Raw genomic sequence first — 7,369 nt, forward strand, 5'->3', positions numbered from 1 at the left:
AAAAAACCACAATAGCTTGTCCTCCTCGTTGTCCTCCTCCTCCCCACCGCCATCGTACTCCTTGTCCTCCACCTTCTCGTTGTCGTGGTCCTCGTTGGCCGACGGGGGCGGCATGATCGAGGCGAAGGTGTCCCGATGTTTCAGTGAGATAGCTATCATTTTTGTGGGAGTCGACTTTGCCATCCGACTAAGAACGTGCGAAGACGTCACGCCTTAGCAATCGCGAATAGTTTTGACCGAGGGGTTATTGACCATGCTGGAGCACGCTCAACCTGACCACGAGGGTCTATTTTCTGCAAGCAAACGATGAACAAGCAAGAAACTGTGACTGCAATCTGGATATTGCGAATATAAGATGAAAGCTTTATTGATCAAGGTGGGGTTCTATGATGTCTTGATCTGGTCGTTCAACACAAACGAAATATGCAAAGTTGCAGCTATGGCGAACTTTCAATCTAAACAAAACCCAAGGAAAAAGCTACTAGATGGATCTACTTATATAGGAGTAAGGGGTGGTGGCCAAGGAGGCGGGAGGACGTCCCAAGGCATCCTAAAACCAACCCTTGGTCGTACAAGGCCGATGGGCCAAAGTGGAGGTGATGCAACACCTTTGGACTTGTAGTTTGACTCGGATTCAGCTGGACCGTCAGGTTGTTTTGTCATTATCTCAAGCTCTGAACGAATTTGAATGTGAATCCAATTGTGTTGGAAAGTGCACGAAATCTACTTTCAAACAAAAAGGAATCACCCAATTCGGAGTCCGAACGAAAGAGAAATTGACGTTTTGAGGCAGGTATGTTTGTGCAGTCTGAATCTGATTTGAGAACGTGAGAGACTTGGACTCTATCTTCTCTTGGCCCAAAAATGAGGTGAGATGACTTTTTGAACAACACCTAAACTTATCTTTTTTCCTTATCATCATATGTGGATTGTACAAATGTTCCATACACCTGCAATTAGACATGACACAAAAGTATGTGAAGTATTTTTGTCCTCGATAACATAAATAAGTTATTCCATACTTTGCATTAGAAATCACCTCACAAATATGAATGTATGCAATATTTTTGGTCGTATCCAAGGTAGTCATGTCCTCATCATCCTCCCCTTCTTAAAAACAAAGCAGCCCGGCATTGCATAATCTGAAATATGGCTACCAAAAGAGATAGTGTGTACGTGTTGTATATGTATATGTCATCTATTTTTATTTCCCTTGATTTTTGCACATATGACACATGTATACGTGAGTAACTTTCATACTTGCTAAAATATAAATCCAAAATATTATCACAAGAAGTAGAAGGCATGAAAATATTGCAACTCGGTTTGTACATATAAGTGATGGTCTTATTCATAACAAAAGTTTGACAATGTTCATCATTAAACCATCCCAACATTGGTGAATATACCTTACTTGCATAATATTTACATGCTACAATATGCTTAAATAAGCAAACATACGATTAGTCATTTGACACAGAATCATCACCAAGATTAGAGGACATATCAAAATGATTAAACATTGGTTCTTTTGCATCAACAGTTAATTCAATGGGTGCACTCGAAATAGTTGGTATTTTAGCTGTTTGATCACGTGACGCATTCATGATAGTAATATGATTCTCTAAAATAGGTGGTGTGCTCAAATCAACAGGTATTCAAGTAATGTATTCAAGTTAACTAGGCATGCATCATTCTCATGTGAAGTTATATCATCAATACCTTTACTGTTACCTTGTCGCAAAGACGTATATGATGTAGGTATGGATGATGAAAATGTATCATACACTTGAGATAATGTCGCACTCACAATCTGAGGTGTGGCCGATCTAGAAGGTGCAACGGGGGAGAAACTGACACTTTGAAATGATCGATATAGTTGACTAGAAAGGGGGGGGGCGAATAGGCAACTAACAATTTTTATCTTTTCTTTACCAAATTAAACTTTGCATCAAAGTAGGTTGTGTAGATATGCAACTAGGGGAGCAACCTATATGATGCAACAACAACAAGGACACAAGCAAGTAAGGGATACAACACAAATAAGCTTGCACAATTAAAGGCACGAGAGAACCAAGAGTGGAGCCGGTGAAGACGAGGATGTGTTACCGAAGTTCCTTCCTTTTGAGGGGAAGTACGTCTCCGTTGGAGCGGTGTGGAGGCACAATGCTCCCCAAGAAGCCACTAGGGCCACCGTATTCTCCTCACGCCCTCACACAATGCGAGATGCCGTGATTCCACTATTGGCACTACTAGGAAAAGGGCTATAGCTAATATGCATATTAATGGCGCACCACATATGTGGTGCGCCACTGCTATATAGCAGTGGCGCACCATGTGCAGGTACGCCATTAGTGTCCTTCACACTAATGGCGTACCACACTCATGGTGCGCCACTACTAACAAATTCTTTTTTTTATTTTTCCAAAACTAGTAATGGCGCACCAAGGTCTAGTGCGCCATTACTAGTTTTAACTAGTAATGGCGCACCAAGCAGACTGTGCGCCACTACTAACAATTTTATTTTACTTTTTTTCAAAACTAGTAATGGCGCACCAGGGTACAGTGCGCCATTACTAGTTCAAACTAGTAATGACGCACCAAAACCACGGTGCGCCACTACTAACAATTTTTTTTAATTTTTTTTGCAAAACTAGTAATGGCGCACCACTTAACAGGTGCGCCATTAGTAATCAGGATTACTAATGGCGCATTATTAGGCGGTGTGCCATTGGTAACCTGGGAGCAGCTAGATATTTTGGACAGCCACCTACCACACTTACTTTCCCCACTTCATTCTCTCCACCTCCTCCTCCAAGCTTGTCTCGGCTGCCTCCTCCTCCTCACCTCATTTGCACCATAGATTCACCCAAATTAAGTGGTTAATTTTCCTTTTTTTGATAGGTAAGTAAGGGAAAGCTTCTTTATGTTGTAGATCTACTTTTTTCTCCCTCCAACAACGTGCACATGCACTTTTTATGGCCTAGATCTACGTATATTTGTGGTGTTGCATATGTATGTGTTTGTAGGTACTAGTATTTGAAATGCGATAGTTGCCAATATTTTGCCGGAATGTTGATTCATTTCCGTTTCGGCGAGAATTTGACACTATGCATTCTTTTTGGTCCTATTTTTATGCAAAGTCATGCCAAATTTTTTCTTGGTTCTAAAATATCGTTTTGCTCTACCCCGCAGGCACCCATGATCCGCACGATGACTGAAGGCATCGTGAATAGGTTTTTGAGCTCCGCGAAGGCCGAGATGCTTCAAAAGAACGAGACGGAGATAAGATGTCCGTGTCGAAGATGCAAGCTGAAGAGCCTTATGGACCCGGATTCCGTACAGGTGTGGGACCACCTGCTCTTGCGTGGTTTCATAGATTGCTATTGGTGGCAAGGTGATGAAGATGATTATGAAGTTGTCCATGTGGGCCGGGCAAGAAATGAGGAAGGGCAGCAAGACAACCGCGGCGAGGGCGGGCGAGAAGGCGAAGAATCTCCAGGACATGATCACGAAGTAGATGCAGTACACAGTCATCATGTAGAAGATGTCGGACATGATGATGAGGAAGATGCCGGAGCAGACGAAGGGCGTGATCATGAAGATGAAGATGCCGGAGTAGACAACGATGGACCATCAATGGGCTTGGTGCAGGACCCTCATATTCAAGAGCTATTTCTCAAGCAGACGGATAACGCAAGAGCTACCGCCCAAGAGAAAGCCAAGCTGGATCAACTGGAGATAGACGCGGTTACTCCATTGTATGAAGAATGCATGCCCGAGGATACCCCCCTGAAAGTAACGCCCATGGCTCTGGAGATGAAGGTAAAACACAAAATGACCGACGCATGCTTCAACAAGAACATGTCATTCTGGCACGAAAATTGTGTGTCCTCTGGATTTACCACACGTGAAATACCATGTGTGCATGAACAATTGCATCATTTATCTGGACGAGCACGCGGAGTCTACCATATGTCCGGTGTGCGGTGTCACTCGATACAAGAAGAGGAAGAAAGCTCCTCGAAAAGTGGCATGCTACTTTCCGATCACTCCTCGTCTGCAGCGGTATTTCGCGGACCCTAAGGTAGCAAAGCTCCTGCATTGGCACGCGGATAGGGAGGAGAAGAAGCGAGAAGATGACGGAAATGATCGAGAGATAAATAAAAAAGACAAGATGCTGAGTCACCCTAAGGATGTGAGCCAGTGGCAAGTGTTGAACTTCGAACACCCGGAATTTGGGACGATCCAAGGAACATCGTGCTGGGCGCGAGCACCGATGGAGTCAATCCGTTTGGCAGCCAGAGAAGCACACATAGCACCTGGCCTGTGTTTCTGTGGATGTACAACCTTCCCCCCTGGTTGTGCATGAAGAGGAAGTACATTCACATGAGTATGCTAATTGAAGGGCCGAAACAACCAGGGAACGACATCAATCTATATCTGGGGCAACTGAAAGACGAGCTAGACATGCTGTGGAAAACGCCAGCCAATACGTGGGATGCCATAGAGAAAGAATATTTCCCTATGAGAGCCGCACTGCTCACGACAGTGCATGACTAACTCTGCTACGGATATGTCGCGGGGCAGGTGGTCCACGGATTTTCTGGATGCATCAGGTGCATGGATGACACAACGTATCGCCAGCTAGATAGAGATCTCGGGTCTTCAAAAACCGTGTTCATGGGACATCGAAGGTGGCTTCACGATGATGACTCATGGAGAAAACGCAAGGATCTGTTTGATGGTGAAACCGAACCCTCAAGACGCCCGCGTACGAGGAGCGGTGAGGAAATAGACGAGCTATTGAAAAATTGGATAGATTGTCCACTGCCGGGAAAGAAGCAAAAGGCGCCAGAGCCGGGAAAGAAACGAAAGGCGCCAGAGCCGCTACTGAAGGTATGGAATACGAAGTCTGTTTTCTGGGACATGCCGTACTGCAAGATCCTCTGTGTGCCTCACAGCCTTGATGTCATGCATATCACGAAGAACGTGTGCTTGGTACCCTGCTCAACATGCCAGAGAGGACCAAAGATGGGCCGAAAGCAAGGGCAGACCTGAAATCAATGGGCATCAGGGAGGAGCTTCACGCTAATGATGATGATGATGAGGCGAAGCAGGACACGGAAATGTTGGGGAACATAGTAATTTCAAAAAAATTCAAACGCACACGCGAGATCATGGTGATGCATAGCAACGAGAGGGGAGAGTGTTGTCCATGTACCCTCGTAGACCGAAAGCGGAAGCATTAGAACAACGCGGTTGATGTAGTTGTACGTCTTCACGATCCGACCAATCCAAGTACCGAACGTATGGCACCTCCGAGTTCAGCACACGTTCATCTCGATGACGATCCCCGGACTCCGATCTAGCAGGGTGTCGGGGATGAGTTCCGTCAGCATGACGGCATGGTGACGGTGATGATGTTCTACCGACGTAGGGCTTCGCCTAAGCACCGCTACGATATGACCAAGGTGGAATATGGTGGAGGGGGGCACCGCACACGGCTAAGGAACGATCACGAAGATCAACTTGTGTGTCTATGGGGTGCCCCCCTCCTCCGTATATAAAGGGGGTGAGGAGGAGAGGGCCGGCCAAGGGGGTGGCGCGCCCTAGGAGGGGGAAACCTACTCCAAGTAGGTTTGCCCCTCCCTTTCCTAGTCCAAGAAGGAGGGGAAGGAAGGAGTGGGAGAGGGGAAAGGCAAGGGGGGCGCCGCCCCCCTTCCTTGTCCTATTCGAACTCAAGGGGAGGGGGCGCACCTATTGCCCTGGCCGGCCCCTCTCTCTCTCCACTAGGGCCCAACAAGGCCCATTAGTTCCCTGGAGGGGTGCCGGTAACCCCCGGTACTCAGATATATATCCGATAACCCCCGGAACTTTTCTGGTGTCCGAATATAGTCGTCCAATATATCAATCCTTATGTCTCGACCATTTCGAGACTCCTCGTCATGCCCGTGATCACATCCGGGACTCCGAACAATCTTCAGTACATCAAAAACTATAAACTCATAATATAATTGTCATCGTAACGTTAAGCGTGCGGACCCTACGGGTTCGAGAACTATGTAGACATGACCTAGAACTGTTTCCGGTCAATAACCAATAGCGGAACCTGGATGCTCATATTGGCTCCTACATATTCTACGAAGATCTTTATCGGTCAAACCGCATAACAACATACGTTGTTCCCTTTGTCATCGGTATGTTACTTGCCCGAGATTCGATCGTTAGTATCCAATACCTAGTTCAATCTCGTTACCGGCAAGTCTCTTTACTCGTTACGTAATGCATCATTCCGTAACTAACTCATTAGCTACATTGCTTGGAAGGCTTATAGTGATGTGCATTACCGAGATGGCCCAGAGATACCTCTCCGACAATCGGACTGACAAGTCCTAATCTCAAAATACGTCAACTCAACAAGTACCTTTCGAGAAACCTGTAGAGCACCTTTATAATCACCCAGCTATGTTGTGACGCTTGGTAGCACACAAAGTGTTCCTCCGGTAAACGGGAGTTACATAATCTCATAGTCATAGGAACATGTATAAGTCATGAAGAAAGCAATAACAACATACTAATCGATCAAGTGCTAAGCTAACGAAATGGGTCAGGTCAATCACATCATTCTCCTAATGATTTGATCCCATTAATCAAATGACAACACATGTCTATGGTTAGGAAACATAACCATCTTTGATTAACAAGCTAGTCAAGTAGAGGCATACTAGTGACACTATGTTTGTCTATGTATTCACACATGTATCATGTTTCCGGTTAATACAATTCTAGCATGAATAATAAACATTTATCATGATATGAGGAAATAGATCATAACTTTATTATTGCCTCTAGGGCATATTTCCTTCAGTCTCCCACTTGTACTAGAGTCAATAATCTAGATTACACAGTAATGATTCTAACACCCATGGAGTCTTGGTGCTGATCATGTTTTGCTCGTGGAAGAGGCTTAGTCAACGGGTCTGCAACATTCAGATCCGTACGTATCTTGCAAATCTCTATGTCTCCCACCCGGACTTGGTCCCGGATGGAATTGAAGCATCTCTTGATGTGCTTGGTCCTCTTGTGAAATTGGATTCCTTTGCCAAGGCAATTGCATCAGTATTGTCACAGAAGATCTTCATTGGTCCCGATGCACTAGGTATGACACCTAGATCGGAAATGAACTCCTTCATCCAGACTCCTTCATTTGCTGCTTCAGAAGCAGCTATGTACTCCGCTTCACATGTAGATCCTGCTACGACGCTTTGTTTAGAACTGCACCAACTGATAGCTCCACTGTTTAATATAAACATGTATCCGGTTTGCGATTTAGAATCGTCCGGATCAGTGTCAAATCTTGCATCGA

This window comes from Triticum aestivum, chromosome 5B, assembly GCF_018294505.1.
Source record: "Triticum aestivum cultivar Chinese Spring chromosome 5B, IWGSC CS RefSeq v2.1, whole genome shotgun sequence".
NCBI lineage: Eukaryota > Viridiplantae > Streptophyta > Magnoliopsida > Poales > Poaceae > Triticum > Triticum aestivum.